The sequence below is a fragment of the Bidens hawaiensis genome, unplaced genomic scaffold (assembly GCF_021521415.1).
Source record: "Bidens hawaiensis isolate Kalapana, Puna unplaced genomic scaffold, B.hawaiensis_p1.1 tig00005823_1, whole genome shotgun sequence".
NCBI classification, from domain to species: Eukaryota; Viridiplantae; Streptophyta; class Magnoliopsida; order Asterales; family Asteraceae; genus Bidens; species Bidens hawaiensis.
In genome coordinates this window covers 1229568-1245286 of record NW_027491384.1, presented here as the reverse complement: position 1 = coordinate 1245286, position 15719 = coordinate 1229568, and positions in this window count along the sequence as shown.

Sequence of the window (15719 nt, the reverse complement as noted above, 5' to 3'; positions counted from 1 at the left end):
TGTGATTTCCATTTTGTATAAATTATTGTCAGTCAGTTTATTGCATATCCCGATCCTGAAGTGTAGTCACTGTTTTCTTAAATTGTTTTACAACCAAATTAATTTCCAAACAGCTTGACATCGTCTGTCCGTTGAGTTTAATAATTTCATAAATTATGAGTTTGATTAGCACTTTCGACTGATTCCCTGTGGAGACGACCTTACTTACCCTTACTAGTTATATGTATTTAAGTTTTATAAATACTTGTTTTTGATTAGAGCACGACATCTACATCATTAGAATGATCGTTTGATTAGAACTGTCATGTGATTAGAACTATCGTTCGATTAGAATTGTGATTCGATTAGAATGATGATTCGATTAGATGATATAGTTAGAGGTAGTTAAATGATACTTATAATTATTACACACTTAGTCGTGCCCAACTGAAGAAATTTGCTACAATCAATTCCGAAAGAAGCATGACACATGTGAGTTTCTAACCCAATTTTTTTGTTATGTTTTCGGGCTGTGTGCATACTCAATGTGATTTGTTGTTAATACACTTACATTAAGTTGTAAGTGTATGCTATTTGTATATTAATGATGAAATATGAATGATATTGAATGTAGAAAGAATAAGAAATATACAAGTAAACGTATATGAACATATGTATGTCTAGGGTATGAATGTATGGTTATTCGATGCATAAGGGAACCGGACCCTAATAATATCAGAGGCAGAAGGGAACCGTACCCTAATAATATCTGAGGCAGAAAGGGAACCGGGCCCTAATAATTCTCGAGGAAGTAACGCGAAATGCTCTTTAAAACGTAAAGATAAGTATGTATTAATTAGTAGGATAAAACAAAGAAAGTATGAAAGTATGAAAGAACGAAAGTATGAAAGTATGAAAGAATGTAAGTATGAAAGTATAAAGTATGAATGTAAAGAATGCAAGTATGAAAATATAGAAGTATGAACGCATGTATGTATGCATATATGTATGTATGAATGAAAGAAGCAGGGTAAGTATGTAATATGTATCTACGAATACGTGTATATATTTATGAATGTAATGTATGTCACCTGATTAACTAGAACTCACTCAGCGTAGCTGACTTTTAGTACGCACGCAGACAAATAGGATGAAGGAGCTGGCTTGAGGGGGACACATGGCATGGACTGAGCTGACTAGCATCTAGTGAAGAAAATTTAAGATATGTTATGTTAAGATAATTTGAAAGTTAAAGATAAGATTTTAATATTTTGTAATGAATATTTGATGCTTTTATATTCCAAAGAAGTTTTAATTCACTATGATATTTAGAACTGTGTTTATGAGTAAATCCAACGTTCAAGTAGGGCACCGGGACCGGGGCCTTACAAGTTGGTATCAGAGCATAAGTTAGAGAGAAATAAGCATCCTACATGCTTAGACTCGAACCGAGAATGGGACTTCAGTAAAAAAAGAAAGAAGATGGCAGTTCAAGAAAGCCATGTGTCGCTCAAGCAAGCTCGATAACGATAAGGTGCATGATTAAGTTCATGTAAAGATTTAGAAATATATGTACATGCATGTTAAATGAAAGTGGAAGAATGTATGATGTTAGCTTAATTTCTAAAGAAAGAATGTTTGTATGCTGACTTAATTTTTAGGGATAAGAATGTAGGTTATATGTATGTTTACATGATTGTGTAACGAGTAGAAACTAGCACAAGTGAAATTATAAAGGGAAGTACGTAGAACCTGAGGAGTAATGTAAAGAGTTAATTACACTTGGCCACTGTCATTAACTACTTACCTTAAGAATTATGTGCTAAATAATTCATAGAGTGATAACATTTGTGTTTCCTTAAAGATAAGATAGATGACTAATACAAAGGGACGAGCACGAGGATGTTGTACTGGACGCTGTGATAAGACACGTGCCAACCAAACTCCCATTTTGAAGAAGGTGCTACAAAGCGATATACGAAATTAGTGGGACTTCGACTTTAAGAAGTAATGAAGAAGGATAACACTTGGAGCTTGTAGTCATATACACTAAGGGAGTTTCTCAATTGTTTCACATTACAATGCCAACAATATTCGCTGAAGCATCAAAGGCAGCCTAAACAGGGAAATCCAAGAAGAAGCAACATGAAAGGAACGAAGATAAGTCAACTAGAATGAGTCAAGGCATGTAGTATGCCTGCAATAGTAACTCCATAATGGAACTTGCTAGGATCGTGAGTGACGAAGCGAACGATGAGAAAGCAAAGATGATTGAGAAGGACGGGTGATTTTCAAGGTATCCAAATTGGACAGGCATGAAAGGATGATGCTACATAGTGTAGCGAATATGAAAGGAAGACAATAAGAAGAATGTAGTTGTGTACCTAAGACTTTATGAAAGAGACCACTTGCGATATTTTCGCTAAAGTATGAGAATGATTAAGAATTGTAAGGTAGAACTAGAGGGACGTGAGTTCCTTGTTACTCTTATTGTTTGACCTTAAGAGAATTCGATATCATTTGGGAATGGATTTGCTGTTTGAGTTGAGGGTCATATAGCATGTAAGAGTAGGTTTATAAGGTTTAAGTCTTTGGATGGCAGTATAGTGACGGTTTATGGTATTAAGGAAAGTTCAGGGCTTTACGTCATTTCGATAACAGAAACTGAAGATTTGTTAAAACGAGGGTGCAGTTCCTACCTAGCGTATGTTGTCAAAGCTACGGCCGAGACGAAAGAAGTGAAAGATGTTCATGTAGTGTGTGACTATCCAGAAGTGTTCCTAAAGGATCTTCCAGGGTTACCACCGGAACAAGGAGTAGAATTCTAGATAGAAGTAATACCATGAGCACAACCCATCGCGAAGGCACCTTACCGCCTGGCGCCGCCCGAGATGAAAGAGTTAATGTCCCAACTGCAAGAACTCCTCGACAAAGGTGTTTTGATGCTGGGTGCTTCTCTGCGGGGTGTACCCGTGATATCATGAAGAAAGACGGAAATATAAGAATGTGTATAGAATATTGCGAGTTGGATAAGCTTATGAATTAACGATCTGTTTGATTAGTTACAAGGTGCTAGTTGGTTCTCCCAAATAGATCTCAGATCTGGTGATCATCAAATGTGAAAGAGGCAGACAACCCTGAGACATCATTTCGGACCCGATATGAGTACTACGAGTTTCTTGTGAATAGGGTATCTCGTCCGATATTGGACTAATCTGTCATTGCACTTATTGACGATAGTTTTAATTTATTTAAGGAATAAGTCCGACCATGCTGAACACTTGAGAGAAATGTTGGAGATGTTGAAGAAAAAGAAACTATATGCGAAGTTTTCAAGTGTAACGTTTATACAAATCATAAGAGTTTGAGGTATCTATTCAAGAAAAAAAGACCGAATATGAGGCAGATAAAATGGAAGGGGTTGATTAAGGATTATGATTATGAAATCAAGTATTACCCTGGTGAGACTAATGTGGTCGCTGACACACTAAGTCGTAAAGGTGAAGAGGTTATCACGACGATTAAGTTGTATAAACTAGTTAGCACTTCAGATTTCATGAGCGAAATCCACGAGGCATAGTGGACGTTATAAAGGTTGAGAACATGATGAAAAGGGAATGAATTTTCGGGCTAAACTAAGATTTGGAAGATAGTGCTTATGAGGTGAAAACCAGAATGAAGCTCATAAGCCCATATACTCGATTCATCTGGGATCCACCAAGATGTATCAAGACTTGAAGAAATATTTCTGGTGGTCGAGTATGAAGAACGAGGTAGTAGAATATGTCAGTATGTGTTTGACTTGTTTGCAAGTTAAAGAAGAAAACCAGAAACTATATGTAAAGATACAACCATCAAAGGTACCAGAATAGAAATGTGTATACGTCACCATTGTCACACCCCAACCTATGGCGTAAATGCCGGGGCGCGAACTGATTGTCACAGCTCTCAAGGTTACTATCATGCACAATAAGTTTCAACATCTATTTAATAATTTCAAATAATTCAAGTATAAAATACAACTTATTAAACAAACAACAATTACAAATTAAATTCTTGATCGTATCATTTCTATCTTATATTCTTTACTAACTCTTCACCAACCTGCATTAAATTTCTACGATAACCTGCATATGCGTATAAAATAGAATTTTGTCAACAACACATGTTGAGTGAGCAACACACCATTTTAATTGTACATATAGTATATATAATAAAATACGTAACAATAACAAGTCATATGAGAATAACAAATTAACCAAATGAGCAAGTATAAATGAGATGTCGAGAAGCACGAAGGCTAACGACTGGCGTATGATCATACTAGACTGAGATTATGTTGGACCTCTCCGAATGCGGAAGCATAGAAAGCAAATAAACACATAAACAAGTAAGGCATAAGTTGTTAACACATAAGACAAAGTTGCAGTTTTGTGTATAAGTATATATGAGAAATATATTTACGCATATGTCCCAAAAACGTGGAAAACAAGTAAAATAGGGGAATGTGGTACTCACCTTAATGACGAACAAAGGCGATTGAGATAAAAGAATGCGGGAAATCACACGCGAATGTTAAAGCCTAATGAGGAACAAAGAGAAACGGATACGCTAAGTACAAGATTTATTATGACAATTTAACCAACAATATTAAGTTAATATTATAATAATATAATATTATATATAAGGATTAATTATATAAAATAATTAGTTAAATAAAACACATCTTGGAAAATTTTTATATATAATAATTACTTTTAAATTTTATAAATATACATGGTTTACTTGATTTATACATATTCACAATATTGGTTTTTAAGTAATTATATATACATACATATATGATTGTATACGTATATATATAAACGAAAACGTAATTAACGAGTATTATAAAGTCGGTTTTCATTATAAAAAATGGTTTTTAATTAGTTATTACTATGAATATTATAGTTATTAAATAATTAATAGAAAATAACAAAAATATACTAAAAATCCATCGTGCAGAGGTTCGAACCCGCGACCTCTGCCCCCATAGTCCAGTGTGTTTACCATCTGACCCATGGGAGACTTATGTTTAAGAATCAGTTTCCAAATTATTAAACACCATGAGATTTATATCAGATTTCATAACAAAACCCTAACAACTCAAATCATAATCGGTCGAATGTTTGTTTGAATATTGATAGGGCTAATGATGTACTCCTAAAACCAATCACACTGAACAAACAATTACCTAAAATGATGCAGTATTGCTGATCAATTGACACGATGACCGGCCGACAGAAGGAGGATCAAGAACGCGGCACAGACGTCGAAATAATTAAATTAGAACTAGGGGTTTTGATCACGGTGTGTGTATGACGGTGAATCTATGTTTAATTGAATTACTATAATCGTTTAAATGCATATCAAGATCAACTAATGTCAGTTAGGTTAATAATAGTATAGCGAATCAATTAGATCGATTTAACTTAATTCGAACGTCGGTTAAGCCGTACTTCGAATGTATAACGTGAATATTTATTAAGTTTCCATGTTGGTTGCGAGAATTGAGGTCCAAGCTAAGCAATTAGGTAAACGGGTTTGTTATACGGGTAACGGGTTTGGATCAGATAGTGGGTAATTGGGTAAAAGGGTTAAGATATATATAAATTGCAGATCAGCCCCTGAACTAATGAGGTGGAAACACAATAAGGTAATAGTTTTAGTTTGGGTTGAAATTGTATATGTTTCTAAGTTAATTATCTATATTAAATATATATAATAAACATAGAAAACTAATATAATAATTACCCGATAACGCGAAAATATTCCGAACATAAACGGGTCAGGTTTTAATAAGGAACATAATTTCTGAAAAGTACGAGTTGTTACAGTCTCCCATACTTTAAGGAATTTCGTTCCGAAATTGAAGAATATTATAACAACACCATTAAAGTTTGAGGAAATGAAAATTTTAAAGTAAAATTTAAAAAGTTTTTATCATAACACCGAACTTTGAATAGTTAAAATAACGCTCAAAATGAAAATCCGATAAGGGCACTTATATATAGGATGTACCAGCGGCGTATCCACCATGTCCTTATCATTTCTACATTTGTACCGTTATCCCAACTACTTTCAATTCTATATTATGACACACAACTTTACGCTTCATTATTTCCATGCGAGGACTTCGTTAATTATGTTCCGGGCCATAATTATTGTTATCGTCGGATGGTCCACATGATTTGTTTAATCGTGTGAGTATACAAAACATTTGAGTAAAACATGATTTTGAGGTAACAAAAGTTTTAAGGAGTTTTAATTTAGAACACTAGAAAGTCACCAATGTATAAAATAATTTCAAAAGTTGCAGTGAATTTTAATAAAGCAAATAAATTTTTAAGACGACTTTTAAACGTAAAGATATAAATATTTAAAGTTGAAGGAGGGGTAGCTTATAAATAGTTAAGGTAAAGAAATAAGATAGAAGTAGGCTTAAATAAGCAATCTATTTAATCAAAAGGAAACTTTATTCATAAGATAGATTATAAAAGATAAATAGTTCAAATGGCCATAAGAGGCGTTACAATAATTAAGAAAAAAAACAAAATAAGGTAAGACAGATAAAGGGAACGACAAAGGTATTCAATATCATTGAGTAGCTTGATTGACTTGACTTTAGGCACCATGAGGAGTTTCAGGAGTAGGAGCAGTTGAGGTAGATTGATTTTGGGTAACTTGAATAACGTGAGCTTGAACAGTTTGCAAGAAGGTTGTTTGGTGGAAATATGTCCGGTAAACTTGAGCTTGCGGTTGCGTGGTTAGGTAGTGTTGGGTTAAGTAAGGTTGACCTTGGTTGTTGGGAGGAGCTTGAGGAACATGAGGTTGATGAGTTTGAGCCGGGTAAGCATGGGTCAAGCAGTCGGGTGTAGTCATAGTTTTGTGCTTGATGGGCTTGAGTAAGTTGAGGGCACGCATTACGGAGGTGATTTGGGTTTCCACAATGGTAGCAAGCACGAGTATTAGGAACACCGGGTTTAGCAATAGGGGTAGGTTATTGTGGGACAGCTTGTGCATTAGGAGGGACACTCATGTGTTAGCAAAATGGCCATAACGGTTACATTGGGTGCAATGACGGCATAGGAATTTAACTAGGTGATGATGGTTGCAAATGTAGCATGACGGAAAAGAACCGAGGTATGGTTTCTTGTTTGAGGAGACTTGCGGGTGGGTAGGATTTGTTGCAGCAGGGTTCTTACATTTCTTGTTGTGAGAATGAGTGGACGTAGATGGTTTGTAGTCACCAGTAGAGGTATTCGTGGCAGAAGTTGAATCGGTTGCATGGAGGTTCCGAATTGGGTTACTATCCTAGGGATCGCAGCAGTTATCTCTTTGGTGATGCAGGCAGCCATACGGTGGTCATGAGAATCAAACGTTTGATGTTGAGGATAACGTTGGGTTCTTGAATTAGACATTATATAGGGACCAAAAATAAAGATTATAAGATGAAGGATATGTTGAGGAATACTTTTAAAATAATAAAATGTTTAATTATGAGATGACTTATGATAACGTTTCCTTAAAAAGTAAGAGGAATTGTGTCATGAGGATTAAAAGTAAAAGTTTATAAGATGGGGGGGGGGGTACATAGCGTAACTAGTTATTAAATGATGTAGTAAATAAGATTAATGTGTGATGACTACATGAGTTGTTAAGTCAGTTTAAAATTTAGATTATTAAATTTACAATAAACTAACGAAATATATATTGTGGATGTTGGCCTCCAATGAGCTTTCCATGGCAATTTGAATGGCCCAACGTACTAACGAAAATCAACTGAGTTGGATAGCCCATGAGCGTTACATGGCAATTTGATTGTCCCAACTAATTAACGAATTAACAATGCAATGAAGTTTGTCGGCCCAATGAGCGTTACACTGCGTTTTAACCGACCAAACTAAATAACGAACTATCGACATAAATATGGGTAGTCGGAGAATCTTGTGAATCACCACGTTGATTACTCCAATAAAAATACGAAATCAAGTTAAGAAATGAATAGTAGGAGTGCCCATGGGATCCATGGATTTTTCACCCAACTAACCATTTAAATAACGAAACACAATAATCGGGAAAACCGAGTTTAGCCACAAATCACCGTGAATTCAGTTAAAATTAACCTAAGGTGTCGGTCATATGGCATTTATGGGTCTCGCTCGGGTCTATAGGGTTGAGTACTGTGGTCAGGTTATCACCCAGGTAAGGAATAGCGTCTTACCTTTGGTTCTTGGAACCGTTTTGCCAGTGCCCAACTCACAGTTTCTCTTCTCATTTCATTTATCATAGGGACATGCCACATAACATAGCCTTAAGGTTTAAGAGTGAAAACAACAGGTGGGAATTCTTAAGAATTTTCCGAAAATAAAAGCAATCTAATTTTTCGAAAAGTTTTCTTTGAATGTTGAGGCATAACCTCGGAGTTTGTGTGTGTGTGCATAACAATAAAATAATAAATAATTATTAAACAATAATCTAAGAAAGCTGTAAACAATTAATTTTGAACACATAAGGCAAACAGATAAGCACGTATGGGGCTCCTAAGCATTTTACTAAGGCACCAGTAACGACCTATCTTAAACCTTCGGCTCTGATACCAATTTGTCACACCCCAACCTACGGCGAAAATGCCGGGGCGCGAACTGATTGTCACAGCTCTCAAGGTTACTATCATGCACAATATAAGTTTCAATATCTATTTAATAATTCCAAATATTTCAATTATAAAATACAACTTATTAAACAAAAAAATTACAAATTAAATTCTTGATCGTATCATTTATAACTTAAATTCTTCACTAACTCTTCACCAACCTGCATTAAATTTCTACGATAACCTGCATATGCGTATAAAATAGAATTTTGTCAACAACACATGTTGAGTGAGCAACACACCGGTTTAGATGTACATATAGTATATATAATAAAATCCGTAGCTGCAACATGTCATATGAGAATAACAAATTAACCAAATGAGAAAGTATAAATGAGATGTCGAGAAACACGAAGGCTAACGACGGGCGTATGATCATACTAGACTGAGATTATGTTAGACCTCTCCTAATGCGGAAGCATAAAAAGCAATTAAACACATAAACAAGTAAGATATAAGTTGTTAACACATAAGACAAAGTTGCAGTTTTGTGTATAAGTATATATGAGAAATATATTTACGCATATGTCCCCAAAACGTGGAAAACAAGTAAAATAGGGGAATGTGGTACTCACCTTAATGACGAACAAAGGCGATTGAGATAAAAGAATGCGGGAAATCACACGCGAATGTTAAAGCCTAATGAGGAACAAAGAAAAACGGATACGCTAAGTACAAGATTTATTATGACAATTTAACCAACATTATTAAGTTAATATTATAATAATATAATATTATATATAAGGATTAGTTACATAAAATAATTAGTTAAATAAAACACATCTTGGAAAATATTTATATATAATAATTACTTTTAAATTTTATAAATATACATGGTTTACTTGATTTATACATATTCACAATAATAGTTTTTAAGTTATTATATATACATACATATATGTTTGTATATGTATATATATAAATGAAAACGTGAATTAACAAGTATTATAAAGTCGGTTTTCATTAAAAAATGGTTTTTAATTAGTTATTACTATGAATATTATAGTTATTAAATAATTAAAAGAAAATAACAAAAATATACTAAAAATCCGGGATGCAGAGGGTCAAACCCGCGACCTCTGCCCCCATAGTCCAGTGTGTTTACCACCTGACCCAAGGGAAACTTATGTTTAAGAATCAGTTTCCAAAATATTAAACACCAGGCGGTTTATATCAGATTTCATAACAAAACCCTAACAACTCAAATCATAATCGGTTGAATGTTTGTTTGAATATTGATAGGGCTAATGATGTACTCCTAAAACCGATCACACTGAACAAACAATTACCTAAAATGATGCAGTATTGCTGATCAATTGACACGATGGACGACCAGCAGAAGGAGGATCAAGAACGCGGCACAGACGTCGAAATAATTAAATTAGAACTAGGGGTTTTAATCACGGTGTGTGTATGACGGTGAATCTATGTTTAATTGAATTACTATAATCGTTTACATGCATATCAATATCAACTAATGTCAGTTAGGTTAATAATAGTATAGCGAATCAATTAGATCGATTTAACTTAATTGGAACGTCGGTGTGGTCGTACTCGGAATGTATAACGCGAATATTTATCAAGTTTCCATGTTGATTGCGAGAATTGAGGTCCAAGCTAAGCAACTGGGTAAACGGGTTTGTTATACGGGTAACGGGTTTGGATCAGATAGTGGGTAATTGGGTAAAAGGGTTAAGATATATATAAATTGCAAATCAGCCCTTGAACTAATGAGGTGGAAACACAATGAGGTAATAGTATTAGTTTGGGTTGAAATTGTATATGTTTCTAAGTTAATTATCTATATTAAATATATATAATAAACACATAAAACTAATATAATAATTACTCGATAACGCGAAAATATTCCGAACATAAACGGGTCGGGTTTTAATAAGGAACATAATTTCTGAAAAGTACTAGTTGTTACAGTCTCCATACTTTAAGGAATTTCTTCCCGAAATTGACGAATACTATAACAACACCATTAAAGTTTGAGGAAATGAAAATTTTAAAAAGTTTTTATCATAACACCGAACTTTGAATAGTTAAAATAACGCTCCAAATGCAAATCCGATAAGAGCTCTTATATATAGGATGTACCAGCGGCGTATCCACCCTGTCCTTGTCATTTCTACATTTGTACCGTTATCCCAACTGCTTTCAATTCTATATTATGACACACAACTTTACGCTTCATGATTTCCATGCGAGGACTTCGTTAATTATGTTCCGGGCCATAATTATTGTTATCGTCGGATGGTCCACATGATTTGTTTAATCGTGTGAGTTTAAAAAACATTTGAGTAAAACATGATTTGAGGTAACAAAAGTTTTAAGGAGTTTTAATTTAGAACACTAGAAAGTCACCAATGTATAAAATAATTTCAAAAGTTGCAGTGAATTTTAATAAAGCAAATAAAATTTTAAAACGACTTTTAAACGTAAAGAATAAGTATTTAAAGTTGAAGGAGGGGTAGCTTATACATAGTTAAGGTAAAGAAATAAGATAGAAGTAGGCTTAAATAAGCAATCTATTTAATCAAAAGGAAACTTTATTCATAAGATAGATTATAAAAGATAAATAGTTCAAATGGCCATAAGAGGCGTTACAATAATTAAGAAAAAAAACAAAATAAGGTAAGACAGATAAAGGGAACGGCAAAGGTATTCAATATCATTGAGTAGCTTGATTGACGTGACTTGAGGCACCATGAGGAGTTTCAGGAGTAGGAGTAGTTGAGGTAGATTGATTTTGGGTAACTTGAATAACGTGAGCTTGAACAGTTTCCAAGAAGGTTGTTTGGTGGAAATATTTCCGGTAAACTTGAGCTTGCGGTTGCGTGGTTAGGTAGTGTTGGGTTAAGTAAGGTTGACCTTGGTTGATGGGAGGAGCTTGAGGGACATGAGGTTGATGATTTTGAGCCGGGTAAGCATGGGTCAAGCAGTCGGGTGTAGTCATAGTTTTGTGCTTGATGGGCTTGAGTAAGTTGAGGGCACGCATTACGGAGGTGATTTGGGTTTCCACAATGGTAGGAAGCACGTGTATTAGGAACACCGGGTTGAGCAAGAGGGGTAGGTTATTGCGGGACAGCTTGTGCATTAGGCGGGTCGCGGAATGTGTTAGCAAAATGGCCATAACGGTTACATTGGGTGCAATGACCGCATAGGAATTTAACTAGGTGATGATGGTTGCAAATGTAGCATGACGGAAAAGAACCGAGGTATGGTTTCTTGTTTGAGGAGACTTGCGGGTGGGTAGGATTTGTTGCAGCGGGGTTCTTACATTTCTTGTTGTGAGGATGAGTGGACGTTGATGGTTTGTAGTCACAGGTATTCGTGGCAGAAGTTGAATCGGTTGCATGGAGGTTCCGAATTGGGTTACTATCCTAGGGATCGCATCAGTTATCTCTTTGCTTCCCTATTTTGCATGGGGAGGCGATCGGCATTGAAGACGTTCAAAGCTGTTACCTAACTATGACGATGGTTGGTGCTTGATAACTTGGGTGGATCATAAAAAGATGGTATTCATGTTTTTTTCTTCTGGCTTCATGAGGTTCATGGTGTATTATTTGGGAGTCGTGATCTTTGCATGGTATGAACCACTCTTTTGTTCATTGATTTTTTCTTGATATTATGCTTGGCCGTCTTTAATTTTGGTGATAAGAACTCGAGGCATCACACATTTGTGGGCTTAATCCGGGTGTCGGTGTATCGGCACCAGGTTGTTCTTTCGCATGGTTCGTATTGATTGATGTGCTTGGCTGTTTTCATTGGGGATCCTGATTTGTTTGGGTTTTGGTTGCATATTATGTTATTTATCAAGGGATTGTGTTTATTATTTCTTGTTCATCATTAGTTGAGATTAACTAGGCTGAAGATCTTTTTTAACGATCAAATCCATTGTGGTTCGGCATTCATCCACTTATGGTTGCTTTTGGTTTTTTCCTGGATTTTGGTCTTGATGTTCATACGATAATTCCCTCTTGATATTATGTTCTTTGGATCTACTAGTAGTCTTTGCTAGCTATGAGAATTATTCGAGTTTAGTGCTTTGATCATCTTTGAGCAATGAAAGAGTTTCGGATCTTGTTTATGGATCCAGGTTGGATGGTGTGGTTGGAGTTGGTTTGGCTGTTTGTCCCGTAATTTTTGCAATATTTGAATTTCCTTAGTTTTTGGGATTGAGGATATTTGAACTTTTTGCATTATATCTTGATTTAATTTGGATGCTTTAAGATTTGGCTGTTCCGGCTTCAACTTTCCAATCTAGCTTTGGCCTTTTGGGGTTATTGGGCCTGGTGGATTGTAGGCTCTCCCTGGTAGGGGGCAAGATGTGGGCTGAGTCATGAGTGATGGTTGTGCTTTGATCTGGGCTTTGGAACGTGCACGGCTTGGGGTTGGGCCTGGCCCGATTACTGCTTTCTTGGGCGTGGCTTTGGGGCATGATCTAGCTTTATTACTCGGTTGAAGTGTTGCTTTAAATTGTGCGTTTTTGGGTCTCTCATGCTTGATGAACATTACATATAATGCCAAAGTAAGTAACATATTTCAGTTTTCTCTAGAAATGGGGTGAAATATATTTGGGAATGGGACCAAGTTAACATCTAGTACTGTTGAGGAACAGGTTAGTTAACTGCTTGGTATCATTATTCTATCCCGTTTATGTGCCTTAGAAATCGGACCGGGGTTGGATCCATATACTGGAATGGATTGGTCATTAGTAATTGGGTGAGGCTCATTTACGTCCATTTTACTTGAGGGGGTGGGTCTTAAGTTTATTCAGTTCAGTTTCTACATTTTTCTGGAGTTTGGATTGGAGATTGTTGTGAGTTGACGGGTATGTTGATATAATATATGTTTGAGTTGGATATGAAGATGATTTAGAGTTGGATATGAAATTGGTTTGGGCTAGAGAGTTTTCATGGGATTGTTATTGGGCTTATGGCTTACATGACTTCGCCCCACTTGTTATAGGCTACAGGCTAAATTATTTGGGCTTGTGGGGCGTGGCCCCATGCAAAGTTTGTCTAGCCGATATGTAACACTATTGGTTTGGGCCTATGATTTGGTTCAAGATGGGCTTCGCTTATTTATTGGAGGGGGATCTGGATGCTTCTCCGATTAGTTTAGGCCTAGTCATATATTTGGTTAGCATTATGTCCCAAATTGTAAGCCTTCGGGCTAAGTAGTATGTTTTCATTTGTGGTCTACTCTATCCATGGTAAATGTCCAGGAGGTGGGAGATGCACTCGTATGTAATCACTCTTTTCTTTTTTCAGTAAAATTTACCAAGGGCATTGCCCTTTTACAAAAAAAAAGACATGCAAGGAAGGCGTAGAGATGGTTTAGACTTATGTTTATTTGAATTGAGTCTTAACACGAGTGATTAATGTTGTCACTGATATTCATATGATCATGAGACGGAAGTCCTCTAGAACAAAAAGGATAGAATGGTATTATAAATGAAGGTTAAGACATGCCTGGAAAGGAAGTCGGTTAAGATAATTAGTTATGATATATCAGGCAGCCTGATATGCAGCAGCAGACAACAATGGATTCATAGGACAAGCTAAGACTTGATTAGTCAAGAACAGAAAGATGTATCATCATGTACTTCATGATCGAGCTATCTTAGACAACTATAACTCATGAACCCTACGTGTTGATGCAGAGATAAGAATTAAAGAACGTTTAAGTGGTGACTTAAGGAGTTCTCCGACAAGTTATGCAATGGATGTGCTCAATAATTGCAAGAAGTGTTCTACCTTAAGGAATGTACAAAGGGACTTAAAGAAATAATCCTTAAGGAGAAACATGAAATGTCTCCTTATGTTTTGAACGTATTACAAATCACTATATTGCTAAAGGTTATAATTGGGCAAAAAGGGTCATTTAGTGCTAATTGTTATGATAGTAAGTGCAATGTTTCTATTCGAATAACAAGAAAGAAAAGCATGCTTAAGGAAATGATGGCGACTTGCTAAGTCTATATAAGGAAGCGTATCATCGATGACTTCATGGACAACCTACCTAATACAACTAAAACTAATGAACATCACTCGATGATTGTGAGACAATAGGATAAACCGGTTAGATAGGAAGCTAAGACAGTTTAAGAAATGATGTGAATACATGAAGTATTCCTTTTACAATGACTAAGCATGTTTCGAGGACAAAACCTCTTATAAGAAGGGTAGACTTGTAACATCCCAAGTTTCGTCGGTATTTAAATTATTTGAGTTTAATTAAATTATAGAAGATAAATGTGATTATCTAAAGTATGAGGGGAATAAATGTCATTAGATGAAAAGTTAAACATGAAACCCTAACCTCTTCCTATAAATGTAGCCACCATCTCATTCATACTCATCCTAGCCTCTAAACTTATTTTTTACCAAATTCCTATTTTTGAGAAAATAAGCCACAAAGACACGACGAATCTTGGAGATCTAATCGTCGGATCGGTCTCAAATGTTAACTGAGTGTTCATGGCACCCTCCTTCACAGATATTATTAGGGTCTGCTACCCTCTTACCGTCAATTCATACATACCTTCCTTTTATTTTATATTTATATACTTTCATACATATTCTTAATCTTTTCTACATCATTCATATATCATACATACATCATTCATATGCATTCATATATCATACATACATCATTCATAAACATTCACATAGCATACACTTACCAGTTAAGGTAAGTGTATTAACTAATCACATCGAGTATGCACACAACCCCGAAAACATAACAAGGAAGTGGGGCTAGAAACTCAACTGAGCTCGGTTCCTTTCCGATTTAATAGTAACTCCTCTCTTTAATCGGGCGCGGCTAACTGTATAACAATTATACGTATCAATTAACTACTTCTAACTATATCATACTTTTAAGTTATGGTAACCCCTAGCTAGGGGTCCTGGGGCAGCTCCCCTAATAGCGGGGTCTAGGGGCGACATCCCCTACCAGGGTCCAAGAGGCAGAGCTCCTGGCATGGAGCTGGGGCCGAGCTGCCATGCCAGCTTGGAAAAATTTTATTATC